This window comes from Quercus lobata, chromosome 8 (genome assembly GCF_001633185.2).
Source record: "Quercus lobata isolate SW786 chromosome 8, ValleyOak3.0 Primary Assembly, whole genome shotgun sequence".
NCBI classification, from domain to species: Eukaryota; Viridiplantae; Streptophyta; class Magnoliopsida; order Fagales; family Fagaceae; genus Quercus; species Quercus lobata.
Window position 1 is genome coordinate 17,995,494 of NC_044911.1, and position 14,923 is coordinate 18,010,416.

The window sequence follows — 14,923 nt, forward strand, 5'->3', positions numbered from 1 at the left end:
CACTATATTTTTTCGAAACAGTGTTTCTGAGCAAAATATTTCAAGAATTGATGGTAATTGGCCATTTTTCCCACTATACACTTCTACACACATTTTGGTTATTACATTTTTGGAGCTCCTATTTTAATTCCTACATTTTTAACTCATGCTCAATTAGTCCCTACCGTTATTTTAGTAACAGATATTGTCTATGTGACACATAGAGTGCATAGGTGGCATGTTAATGCTACTGAATAATAAAAAATGAAAATGCTAAAGTTATAAGATATCTTACAAATCTTTTTACAAACTAATGATGTGGTGAATAGTAATTGATAAGTGAAAAAGTGACATTAGTGATTATTGACATTAAAAAAATGCCTCGTCAACATTTGATTTGAAAAAAAAAAAACACAAAAAAAAATCTTAATATCTCAATTTTTAAGATAGAAAAAAATTGTAGGAATCCCAAATTTTCTTGTTTTTTTTTTGAACCTTGACTACCAAACACAATCCTAGACTAGTGACATGTTTGACTTGCTCAAAAGCAATCAAGAGCCAACACAATTTTTCTACTTTATCCTGATATTTTTTCCAAAGTTGGTCAAAGAAAGTAATATTACCTCTGAAGTTTTTTCTTTTGCAAATGCTGTAGGCAATCAAGAGCCCCCCAAAAACTACAGCAATGGCAATGGCAACTACAATTATCACCTTCATCTTTTGCTTGTCTTTCACGTCTTCCTGGTTGACTTAGCAATAGTAAAGCGAAAATATTTTAGATGCAGTAGACTTTAATGCCATAAAACCAATGGAAAAAATGATGGTACAACAATTTCTTTTCTTTTTTTAGAACAAATGGTACGACAAAAATTGATTTGTGGATTTCAACTAGCTTAATTCGTAAAATCTCTTGTGGTCAAAATTCTGTTATATCTAACAAAAAAGAAAAGAAGGCATTTCAAAATACGAATTAAAGAGCAACGAAGACAATAGGCCAATACCTTTCTTTGAAGCAGGCATTCGAATATATAAATCCTGCCCGTTAGCTGCAACCTGTCTAATATTAATTACATCTCCATACCAGACGGCACAACCACTTCCTCCATCTCTAATGTCGGTGTTGGAATAAGCCATACAAGAACAGTTGTTCAAACATTTGACTCTGCATTCATTAAGATTCATACTTTTGTTCACCCAAGAATACGTGGTATCTGGCAACTTGAGCCCAACAAATTTAACAAACCCAATTTTATCTTTATCCTCGCAGCTCAATTCCGTAGTGTGTACACATCCCTTAGCCCAGTCGTCTAGGTTCCATATTTTGGTTGACCTAGGCTTAAATCCTTCTATACACTAGCCAATAGGTGACTCACCAATGATACAATTTCCATAAGCAACACATAAATAATAATTGTCACATTTGTCTTGTGGTTGAATCATGTACAGGATCCATTTTTTATTGTAAGAAAGCAAGCTCGAAGGTTTTAACAATGGCGGATTGTGGAAATAGAGAGAGAGAAAAAACTGAAAGATCAAAAGTAGAATTCTATTAAGCTTGCATAAAATGAATACATCACCTACACTTTCTATTTATACATTACAAGATTGGTAACCACTCTGGAAGATTCCCACTCTAACAAACTAACTGAAATTACAGTTGTACACCACTCATAAATATCTAAACCTGAAGCTATACCAGAACATTGAAGGAGGAAGCACACCCAGCGTTCAAGTATGATTGAAGATCAAAACGACGTCTCCTGGTTTAAGTGTAACTAGCCGTAAACCCGCGCGATGCACGGGAAATTTTGATGTTGTTTTTATTTATTTATTATTTATTGATAAGTGAAAGAAGAAATAAGTACATGGAACTTATATTTATTAGTCTAAAACTCAAAATTATATATCTATTTTTCTAATGGGGTATAATTGATGAGTAATGCTACAATCACAAACTATTTTACAACATTTTTATAAAATATTGATGTGGTCAATCTTTTATTAGTTTTCATCTAGGCCCATCATTAATATCACTTTTTCATTTACCAATAATCACTCACCACATCAGTAATTTGTAAATTTTTTTTTATAAAATAGTTTGTATCTCTAGCATTATTCATAACTGATATAATGTAATATAGATTTTGTAAGCTAAGAGATTAATAATTAATTGTTAACCTACATAATAAACAGTTTGCTTTTATAAACTCCATTTATAAACAGTTTACTTTTATAAAATGTAAACTTATTCAAGACAAAACTATTTATAAATGTCCATTTTTTTAACCTGAATTGTTCTAGGAAAGAGAAATGACACCATGGTCAAAGCAACATTTAGATGTGTACGTTTGAACATGATTTAGTTTGCAATTTATCATACAATCTATACTTTTGTAAAAAAAGTTATGTAAATTATCTAAATATCTAGATCATATGCATATGCTCATATGCTAAATCTGGTTTGACACCAACGTTTGTTTTTGTGATACCATGGAATAATGAAGAATCGCTTCATTATGCTGAGGTATTGATTGGAATATATACATGTGCAATACGGAAATGGAAACTCTTAGTGGGCTAATTTTCCTGAAAAATTTGTAACTATATGCCAAATTCCCATCTCATGGAGAAGTCAGAGGGGAAAAAAAATGAAACACTTATGAGCAAAAAAATTTATACATTTTACTCATTGCTTATTGAAATTTAGTTACATGGACATTGATTGACTTTAAGAAAATCATGGTTCTTCCAAAGCAACTTTACTACTCTTGTTCTCTGAAGAATCATTTAGTAGCTTTGGAATCGCCTACCTCTTCAGGGTATTCAGCTTTCACCCAAAGCACAACATTTAAACCTGTGATCATAGAAAAAGAACCTAGCAACTTAGCAAGTTGAAGACAAACACTTCTTTTATTACATAAAAGGAAAATGGTTACATTGATTGTGAATAGAGAGTTGGACATTGTTGAGAAGAGGGGACCTCTTTGTGATGCACCAAGCCTAAACAAAAAAGTTAACTACAGATCCAATTCAACATCTATATGAAAAATTTTAAGTAATCAAAATGTGTACATTACAAAGAGTCATTGGAAAACATCCAAGTAAGAAGTATGGCCATGAAAAACTTATTCCTTACTTCACATCAAAATTCCTACCAAAAAAATAAATAAAATAAACACCAAAAGAGTTATATGCACATACCATTTTTCTAAGTTATACTCGAGAGCAATGCAGTATTGACTGATTTGCTAACGCTAAAAAACATCCCTATTATCTTGGCAATACTTCTTGAGCTTCATATATTAACATTCTCCATTCTAATCAATTTAAAGAGTTTTTAAAACATTTAAAATGTTTATATAATTGAATATAAAGAGACACAAAAGAAATATGCATAAACATTGACATTTTATAAAATAAATCAACATGGTCTAGTTGCTTTCCTATTTTATCTATCTATGTTATTTTTATCACATTTTTTAATATTCCAAATGAATCAGGAATTGAACCATAATATATCATGCCATGAGCCTTGTAAAACAATAATAATATATTTTTTGAAAGACCCATTACACAAAAAGCCACCTACAAACGCTTTACACTTGCATCCTCTATATTACCGCAACACTTTCCTTTGTCCAGCAGCGAGCAATTAGAGTTTTTTATAATGTTAAAATCAAACATTTAATCTTCTGCATAATGGGAGAAAATGCAATTTGTACCAAACAAACCAATGAAGATGGAGGGGAAAACAGAAAAGGCAAAACTCACCTTAAAGGGACTTTCCAACTCTGCTTGTACTTTGGCGACTTCTGCAGTAGTGGAGAGAGAATTGGAAATCTATATATAAATAAATAAAAAACAAATTAATGGGATTTAATTCCAAAGGGGCAGGCATTGAAGGTTTTGATAAGAAGAGGAAGAGCCCAAAAAGATAGAGTTAAAGGAGGGCCAAAATGATGAATGTGATTTAATGGGAAAGTAAATAAAGGGAGAATTGTTAACCATTTTTTGTTTTGATAAGGAGATGAGAAGTCTTGTGAGTGGATGGATAATATATAATACGTGGGACACTTGGACAGAATTAATAGAGAGTTGAAGTAATAAATGAGGAAGTAGAGTTTATTGGAAATATTAGAGGGAAATATTGAATAATTGAAATTGATTAAAGCAAATTTGGGGCGAAAATGGAGAAGAAGAAAGAGACAAAAGCTAAATGCAAATCACTCTAATAAAGTCCCACATGGCAGAACCTCATTATAAGAATAATCATAAATGTAATATAGAAACAATCATAAATTTAATAATTTTTTTCGTACTAAAATGAAAAAAAAAAATACAAATTTTCTCAAAAATTCAAAAGGCAATTTAACGAAAATATTTATTTTTTAATAAAAGTTATTTATAACATTTTGTGAATCATTAAAAAGAAAAGAAAATTTAAAAATTATTCTTTTAGTATTAAACAAACTTCCTCAAACTTATTTTTTCTGCCTACAATCCAAAACACTGAAAAAAGTAACTAAAAAAATTAATAAAACTTAACTATGATTAATTGGACCAATTAGGAAAAAAAATTGTTATTTATAATCTACTAAGGTTATTTTCTTTGCGGAAATTGTAATTTAATCCACCCAAAACATATTATCAAATAATCAATTATTAGCAAAATCTAAGAATTAAATTTCTATATATGCATTGTTATAAAATAATAATAATAATTAAAGTAAAATTGCGAAAGATAAAATTTGTCTCTCATCCAATAACTTTTGTTTAGCCAACCTTTGCTTGTCTCTAAATAAATTGCATTATAGGGTACTTTTAATACTATTAAAAGTACTTTGTCCACCACAAAGGATTAAAAAATAAACAAAAATGATTAAAGTCTCATAGTTTAACATCTAAATTGAGCACTATAAAAATCATGCTATCAAATTACAGTAACTGCCAAATTAAATTATCCAAATCATGCTATGTATTAGAATAATATTATTTTTTTATATTTAATCCTTTATAATGCAATAGGATAACATTTAACAATCAGAGAGAGAGAGAGAGAGAGAGAGAGAGAGAGAGAGAGAGAGAGAAACTGAATCGCATTAACCTAAAGTAGATTAAAGAATATAAAAAGTTATCAACCTAAAGCGAAGATGCAAGAAAAATAAAAAATAAAAATCCACTCAAAAATTGTGTGTGTGTGTGTGTGTGTGTGTGTGTGTGAGAGAGAGAGAGAGAGAGAGAGAACCTTTTTTTTTTTGTAAGGGAAAACTATGCATGGAATGAATGAGATAGTGACGAATTTATAGTAATAGAGTGTGAATAAAAAGAGACAAAAATAGAGGAAGATGAAGGGAAAGATGAAGAATGATATTAATGTAGAGAGTAGTGGAGAGATGAGAAGGTGAGAGAATGAGAGAAGGAGAAAGGTTAGAGAAGTAGTGGGGAGATGAAAAGGTAAGGGAGGGAGAAAGGTTGGAGAAGTGTAAATATGAAATAAAAAAATTATAAATAATTATAAGAAAATGGAAAAAAAAAAAAAAAAAAAGATGATGACATGGACGTTGACGTGGCTCAACGTGAGAGCAGCAGCATTAAACGCTACGCTTCAGCTTTTAGTAATATATTGATGTGACACGTGTGAATAAGACTTAGATCCAATACGACGCCATGTCACATTAATTCAAACGCTACCGTTTTGACTCTTTAATAATAATAGATCCGTTACAAAAACTAGCCATTAGCTTTGGGCATCTTCAACCTCAGTAACTTCTATGATTCTATTTTCATTTATCTGCTTTGATCCATATTTAGCACTTGTACAAGCACAAAGTTTCGTTCACAAATGCTCTTGTGATTACAGAATTTTTATTCATGCAGTATATGAAATATACCTCATGTTAGAATTCAAGCACATACGCCCTCAACAATGGTGGAACTCATGGAAACCAAAAAAATGAGAGAAAGAGGGAAAAGTTTGTATGTGAATGAATCTGTGTATTAAATAAAGTGAACTCTATTCCTTATATACAATAAGAATAGGCCGGTGAAGCTAAATAACTATTCACAACCTAACTAATTAACAATCTACCAATATAGAGCCAATCCATTACTATCTAACTAATTATATCAAGGTTAAACTACTTGTAACTCTAGAACTATCTATACAAAATGACTTGTAGCTTCTCTGTTTTCCTTTTCTATTTGCTGCTACTGCAATCTACTCTGTAGCCTGAAGCCTCAAATGTCATGCTTTAATACTCCCCCTTAAGATGAACTATATATATTAATGAAGTTCATCCTGGAAAGAAGATATAGGAACTGTCTTTGTGCTAGAGGCTTCGTAAATAGGTCTGCCAACTGATGCCTTGTAGGAACATGAAAAGTCTTAATCACTCCATCTTGAATCTTTTCTCTAACGAAATGACAATCAACTTCAATATGCTTGGTCCTCTCATGGTATACTGGATTGGAAGCAATATAAAGGGCTGCTTTACTGTCACAATAAAGTGTAGCAGGCTGTTTATGTTGAACAACAAAAGTAGCAAGCAATGAAAGCAACCAAACAATTTCACTTGTAACAGTAGCCATTGCTCTGTACTTTGATTCAGCAAAAGACCTGGAAACCACTTGTTGCTTCTTACTCTTCTAGGATATCAAGGATTCATCCAAAAATATACAAAAACTAAATATAGACCTTCTAGTATCCACACATGCTACCCAATCAGCATCACAGTAACACTTCAATTGTAGCTTTGAATTAGCAGAAAGGAAGAGACCTTGTCCTGGTGTCTTTTTCAAATATTTAAGGATCTTGTAAGCAACTTGTAGATGTGGCATCTTAGGAGCACTCATGAACTGACTCAACTTGTGAACTGAGTAGTTGATGTTTGGCCTTGTCAAAGTCAGATATAACAATTTCCCAATTAGTCTTCTATACATTGAAGGATCAAGTACTGCATCTCCAACTCCACTGCTTAGTTTGACAAATTGATCCATAGGAACATTTGAAGGCTTACAAGATAATAAGCCTATGTCTGATAAAAGCTCAAGAGCAAATTTCCTCTGACATAAAGACAAACCCTTAGACGTTCTGGCAACTTCAAGACCTAAGAAATACTTGAGAGTACCTAAGTCTTTAAGTTTAAAGCTGTTATCCTAAAACTTCTTGAAGGCATTAACAGCATCCACATCATTACTAGCTATCAAAATATCATCAACATAGATCAAGAGGATGATGATACAGCCCTTGTCAACTCTGGTAAACATTGAATAATCTGACTTAGACTGAACAAAACCATGGTTGATGATGGTGGAAGAAAGCTTATCAAACCATTGTCTACTAGTTTGTTTAAGACCATACAAATGAGATAGAATGAGATGATGAGGATTGATTAGAAACACAAGGAATGGAAGGAAACATAGAATCATTGATTGGTGAAGGGGGTGTGACAGATTTGGAAAACCATGATTTGAATGGAAAAACAGTTTCCTTGAAAATGACATCTTTAGAAACAAAACAAGTTTTGGTGGCCAAATCATATAGCTTGTAACCTTTAATAGCATGTGGATAACCAAGAAAAATGCAAACCCTTGCTCTAGGATCAAATTTAGATCTGTTTCTACATAAAGAAGAAGCATAACAAAGATAACCAAACACCCTTAGATGTGCATAAGTATGTGGATAACCTAAGAGCTTCTAATAAGGTGTGACATTATTTAACAAGGGACTTGGAATCCTATTAATGAGATAAGTGGCAGTAAAAACACAATCACCCCAAAATTTTAAAGGAAAATTAGCTTGAAACCTCAAAGCGCCACATTAAGAAGGTGCTGATGTTTTCTTTCAACAGCAGAATTTTGTTGAGGTATTTCTACACAAGACAATTGATGTATAATTCCTTTGGAACTATAAAAAGATTGTAAAGCAAACTCAAGACCATTATCAGAACTGATTGCTTTAATTTGAGTATGAAACTAAGTAAACACAAAATTGTAAAAAGATGGAAGTAAAGATGATGCATCAGATTTCTGTGATAACAAAAACACCCAGGTGCATCTACTATAATCATCCACAATGGTAAGAAAGTACTTTGAGCCATTTAAAGAAGAAGTAGAGTAAGGACCCCAGATATCAACATTAACCAATTCAAAACAAGAAGAAGAAGTATGAATGGAAGTAGGAAAAGGTAATCTTCTTTGCTTTGCAAGAGGACATATATTGCAATCAAAAGTACTTTTATTGCTGCAAGAAATTACATCAAGTACAAAGGAATGCAACAAAGCAAGTCTTTGTGCAGAAGGGTGGCCTAACCTACAATGCCAAAGACTAGAATCATTCATGACAAAAGCAGCATTACAAGTTTGTACAGAAACACCTAAGCTAAGAGGAGAGAACTTGAAAATGATGTCTAGGACAGATTGTGGAAGAATGGCAGAAGATATAGGTTGTAGAATATAGAGACCTCCTTGCTTTTTACCCAACCCAATCATCCTCCAAAGCTACAAGTCCTGAATTAAACAGAAATGTGAAAGGAAAATGCAACAGCAAGATGGAGACTGGGTTAATTTACTAATGGAGAAAAGGTTAAAAGAAAATGTAGGAATGCAAAGCACATTTTCTAGAATTAGACTAGAAGACAAGTGAACTGTGCCAATGTGAGTGACTTTGGCAATAGCTTCATTAGGTAACTGAATCGAAATCTGAACTGCAGATGTGATAGATGTGAAAAATTGAAGTGAGTGAAGCATATGATCGGTGGCTCCACTATCTAAAATCCAGTCATTGGATGTAATGTGTGAAGTATTGACATGAGAAGAAAAAATTGAATACTGTAAAGAATGGAAAGGTAAATTTGGAAACTGAGGAGAAGACCAAGTACCTAACATCTCATGCCCTTGAAGACCCTTGGATGGTTGGGTAATGATTGTAGCAGCAACCTGATGAGTAGCAGAAGTAGACTCTTGTGGTGTTTGTGTACCAAAGTGAGCTTGGGTATTCAACAAACTGAGAAACTGTTGATATTCTGCTCTAGTAAGGCTGACACTCTCCTCAGAAACATCAGTAACAACAATTGTGTTGGCAAAGGAATTTCCACCTTGTTTACCTTTGTTCTTTAGACTTATAGCCAGGTGGGTAACCATGTAATTTGTAGCACTTGTTAACCACATGGCCCAAAAGCCCACAATGGGTACACTGAGGTCTGCCTAACTTACCCTTGTTGAATCCTTTAGTGAAAGGAGTATTGGTTTTGACTGCCAAGGCTGAGGATTCACTAGATATCTTCTTTCCAAACTTCCTTTGTTTCTCATCTTGAAGTAAAAGAGAGAAAACCTTACTTAAAGAAGGAACAGGATCCATGAGTAGAATCTGTCCTTTCACTGAAGCATAGATGTTATTAAGACCCATTAGGAAGGACATGACACATTCTTCTACTTGATGTCCACATGAACAAGTCCTATATTCAGAAAATTCTTGCCACAGACTCTTGAACTTGGTGTACATTGATAGTCAAATCTTATTGAGTCAAAGAACAAATCTCACTCTTTAACTCAAAAATACGAGGACCATTCCCTTGTGCAAACCTATGTTGCAAATCCAACCAAACCTCCCTTGCTGTCTTGAAATAAACCACACTAGGTTGCAAATCCTTCGAAACAAAATTAAACAACCAAGCAAGAACAGTACTATTACACTTACACCAAGCAAAATAACAAGGGTGATTAACAGACTCAGGTTTTGGTATGGAACCATCAATGAAACCCAGTTTTGTTTTAGCATCCAAGGCAATAAGAACAGCTCTACTCCAGGTACTATAATTCTCTTTAGTGAGGTGTTGAACAACAAGAGAAACACCTAGATTGTCACTATTAGACAAGAAATAGGGACTTGAAGAGTTTTCCCATGGATGAACAGTTGGAACAATTGGAACAGAGGTGCTTGATGTGCTATCACCCATATCCACCAACTCAGATTTTGACTAAACAATCAAGGTTGAGTATTCTACAATCAAGATTCACAAACACTGAACCAGGATAACAAAAAACAAGTGATTGTAGTAATCCCAAGATTTCTTCAAGAATCAATAGTGAATCCCACTAATCAATCAATATCTAAACAAAATTCAACTGCAAAAACCCTAAGATTTTACCACAAAACAAGATTTGAAGAAAATCCCAAATCCAATCTCACAATCCCTAGGCTTTGAACTCAATTGCTAGAAATTGCAAATGAAATTCAAGAACAAAATAGGGAAGAGACAAAAACAGTGCAAGAATCAAGAATCAAGAGAAAAAGAAGAAATTTTCTACTTGATCCAGAAGAACTAAGCACTGAAAGTAAAGAAACAAGTAAAAGATTGAACTAGTGAATTCAGAGAGTTTCAAACAGTAACAGATGAAGCTCTCAACTAGTTCTGCTCTGATACCGTGTTAGAATTCAAGCAAATACGCCCTCAACAATGGTGGAACTCATGGAAACCAGAAAAATGAGAGAAAGAGGGAAAAGTTTGTATGTGAATGAATCTGTGTATTAAATAAAGTGAACTTTGTTCCTTATATACAATGAGAATAAGCCGATGAAGCCAACTGACTATTCACAACCTAACTAATTAACAATCTACCAATACAGAGCTAACACGTGTGTTAGGACATATGTGATTCACTTGTTAGGAACATATGTCACTATTTTATGTAATTGGTTAATCTTTTGAAAAACGCACTTTACTTATATTTGGGTAGATTTAGGATGTGTTTAATACTTCAATAAACTGTGTTTCAAGATCAAGTGTTAAAACCATGCGAGTCTGTCCAAGAAACAAGCTAAAGAAGTGTCTATCATTAAAGCTCGACAGCTAGCCATCTATCGAGCTTAAGAAGCTGTTCCAGCCCCGTGGCTTGACAGCTGCTCGACAGCAACTCGACAAATAAGCATCTGTCAAGGTTTATGAAAAACAGAGTTTCAGTTCTGTTTTGACTCCAATCCGTGATTATGTGTTTGGGCTTTCTTTTCTCATAACCCTAAACATATAAAATGATTATTTTAAGGGCCGTCAAAGTATTCACAAGTTGCACAAGTGTTGAGCAAAGTTTGTTCAAGCAAATTATAACCGGAGACAGAATTTGCCCTAGTTCATCATTCTTGTGAAAAAGTTGTTGTGTTTGTGCACCGTAGAGTTTTGTGACCGAGCATCTTCTTGATCTTCATCGTTAGGATGAACTGAAGAACTTTGCAGCCAAAAACTTTCTCTAGTTAGTGATTGAAGTCGAGTACTGGGATCCGTGCAATTGGTTAGTCACATACTAGAAGTCATGCATCAAAAGGAGAAATTGTCACTACAGAACAAGTCCAATTAGGTATTGGGGTAAGGGTTCAATTGTAGGTTGGTATAAGGTACTAAGATTCCTTTACTTGTAACCACTTATTGTGATAATAGTGGAATTTCGGGAGTGGTAACCTTAAAATCACCCGGTGGGATTTTTGCCGTGTTGGTTTTCCCTATTCGTAAACAAATCACCGTGTCAATTTATTTTCTACCGCATACTTAGTTTATTGGTGATTTGTTTGTGCTACCACGCGTCATGTTAATTTGATTAATTAATAAACTTGGCTAATTAATCAATTAATTTATTACAAGAGGTCAATTTGTTTTTGGCCTATCAACGTGTCCATTACTATCTAACTAATTACATCAAGGTTAAACTACTTGTAGCTCTAAAACTATCTATACAAAACGACTTGTAGCTTCTCTGTTTTCCTTTTCTATCTGCTACTACTGCAATCTGCTCTGTAGCCTGAAGCCTCAAATGTCATTCTTTAATACCTCATCCTTGTTGGAGACAAAATTGAAGTCATAAACTTGGTTGGCCTTTACCCCTGTTGCACCACTGAAGCCAATACCATTCAACGAGCCAGTCCGGTTGCAATTATTGGAGCCGTTCTTCATGACTACCTCGGGGTAGGGGTAGTTATGAAGTTCAATCCCATAACTCAATTCTCCAGGAGATGGATCATCTAGACTCTTCCATGCAGTTAGGCGCCTTTCGAAACCAGTCCTTATGTCATATCCAAGCTTCATCCCTGATAGCCATGTATAAGAAGTATAGTCAAAGCTTTTCCTGTTTTCCACAAATAACTTCCTGGGTTTTCTTTATTCTCTTCTCTTAATACTAGATTTCCTGAATCTAAAAGCTCAACAACTGGACTCCCTACCTCTTTTGTAGAACTCGCAGACCAAGCAATAGTCTTATTCTGGCTGAGAAGAACAAGACTACCTGCGCTGTTTAACATCAACACGCCAGATGAGTCTCTGATTGGATTGCGCCAATTTGCTACCCAAACAACCGTTCTAACTGGGATATTGTTGTACCAAATTCCCAAGTAACGATTAGTGGAATTTCCTGTATTGAAGAACCCCTAGACAAAGCCTCCATTTTTAGAGACCAAGTTTGTGTCGTCACTGAGGGATTGGGATTAGGTAATTCTGTCAGCAGCATCCGAAAATACAAAGTAGAAAAGAAATAAACTAGAACTCAAAAACACAAAAGCAAAGATGTCCATTGCTTTATGTTCTTAGAGCTCTTAAGCCAACATATTAAAGTTAAACCCGAAATGATGAACGAAGACTATAAGTCTTTAACATAGAAAGGTCATGCTCATGCATTGACTCAAGCAAGTGGCTGTTCTTTGAAATTTCTGCAATTTGTTGTGAACAAAAATTTCCACATTACTCCCTTCTACAGAAGTCGCTTTTTTTGTAGTTGGTCACTTTGTCTTGATCCTTACTTTTGCACTAGGGTGTGAAAGAAAGGTCAACAAAGGAATGGAATGGTGAGCACTGAGAACTAACATTTGAAATAATAGAGCAGAATTCACGAATATTCTTTGATTGAGACGGATCAGGAAATGTGCCTTATCACACATTCAAATGGGAGCCAGATTTTTGTCATTTTTGTTGTTTGATGACTTGATCCAGGCTTATAGACAATTGAGAGAAATGTACATTATGCAAAAAATCTCATCTCCACATTCCATCCTACGCTCTATGAAGGAATTTGTTCCCAGGCTCTCCAGAGTATAATATAGTTAATTGAGAATAAAATTTATTTTCTAGTTTTCTCACCTTGGCTGGACCATACTCTTTATGACTACCAAATTTCCCACAAGTAATGGTAACTAAGCTAGAGATGAATATAAACTAGAGTGCCAATATTGTCAAGGGTGGGTGGGAATCTTATTCAACGATAGACATATAAGAAAAGGGTGCTCATTGATTTCCAGTTTTACACATCTTTGACTTTTTGCTCCCTCGGTTTCAGTTCAAGAAAGAACCATATGCCCCTCTCCCCCCTTCGCGTTAATTTCTTCTTCTTTTTGTCTAAACATTAGGTATTTTTTTATATAAAATATTATTTTATTTTATTATGTAATGGAAGCGTATATCAATTTATACAAATACCATTTTCTATGTTTAATTTTCTTTTCAATCAAACAAAAAGTTTTTCCTCAGTTCACTTTTTCAAGTCCAACCAAACTCACATAAGAAAAACTAAATCCTTTCTATGTCCACCATTTTCTATTCCCCATTCTTCCATTCCCATCCTTATCCTGATTTTCCTTGCATGTCATCATCATTAACATTATCCTCATATTGTGCATGCCCTTGTCACCTTGGGTCTATAACACGTTAAATTCGGGAATGTAGGTCACCATTGCGTTGATTCACTTCGGTGAGGTGCTGGTGCAACGTATGTTTGGTGCATGAACGGGAAATTTACACGTGGTCAACAACTATTTCATGTAGTGGAGATGTACGCTGTTGGTGATTTAGTGCCCGTTTGGTACGTGTGTTTAAACACTAGTTTTTAGTTTTTTTGAAAATACGTGTGGGTGAAAAAATGTGTGAAAATACGTATAATGTTATTTAAAAACTGAAAACATGTGTTTGAACTCGTGTACCAAATAGGGTCTTAGTTTCTAGGTTTTACTTTCTACTGCTCTGCTATCCCCTAACGCTAATAATTTGGTTTTTTAAAAAAAAAAAAATTTAGAACCAATGTCACTTATTTATTTATATATTGGTAGATATATATTTGATTTGGATATGTTCAGTTTCTTCCTTTTCAAGATTTGGGTTTTGCTTCCTCAAAAAATGATTTTTTTTTAATGGAACTTCAGCTAAAAAAAAAAAGAAAAAAATCCAAAAAAGAGTAGGAATAGCATGACTGACTAACAATATTATTTGTATTTGTGAATAAAATGTTTGTTTTCTTTTCTCTTTCAATATAAAATTTACAATCTAACACAAATGAACCTCTCAATTATACAATTCAATGTAAAGGTAGATGTACAGTTCCCATCAAGATGCTTAAGAGACCTCCTAGAGCTAAGGATGTTCACGAAGATAGTTTTGTTATAGAATGTTGGAAACAGTAACTTTCAAGGTGTGACACTTGTAAATGTTGTTGCAGGTAATGGCCTCTACCCTTTGCTTTATGCGAAATATGTTGCTATTATATATAAGTACTTTTTTCCCTGTAATAAGTTATTGATCTTTTTATCTCTTGTTTTCATAAAGAAAAATTTACCCATATCTATAATCATTGCTTGTCACTTGAAAGATTCATTTATAATGTGGAAAATTTAAACTAATTTATCATTTGTAGCCCTTTTCTGTGTTTGTTTGTGATAAAATATCAATTCTCTAAAAAGCTTAAACTATTAAAAAAATGGTAAATTTAATCACATAACCATAGATCTAACACTCTATCTCATATGTGGGCCTAAATTCCCCCTTCAACTCAGAAACAATAAAAGGTACTAGGAAACACCAAATTTAATTTGCTTGCATAAGATCCAATAGGTAACCTATTGATTTCTTAATCCTTACCTTTTTTCACGAAGCTCCATTACCGCTAGATTTAACCAGCCATTTTTAGGGGGAGAGAT

The 14,923-nt window shown here is 33.7% G+C and overlaps 1 long non-coding RNA gene across 1 annotated transcript; it reads right to left on the reverse strand.

The window, feature by feature from the left end:
* Positions 1–2,870: 2,870 nt before the first annotated feature.
* Positions 2,871–3,795, reverse strand: LOC115955121. The gene is made up of 2 exons (XR_004084036.1): positions 3,751–3,795; positions 2,871–3,130 (listed from the first exon to the last, which is right to left on the reverse strand). It is a non-coding gene; the product is annotated as an uncharacterized LOC115955121 (long non-coding RNA).
* Between the last annotated feature and the right edge of the window lie 11,128 nt (positions 3,796–14,923).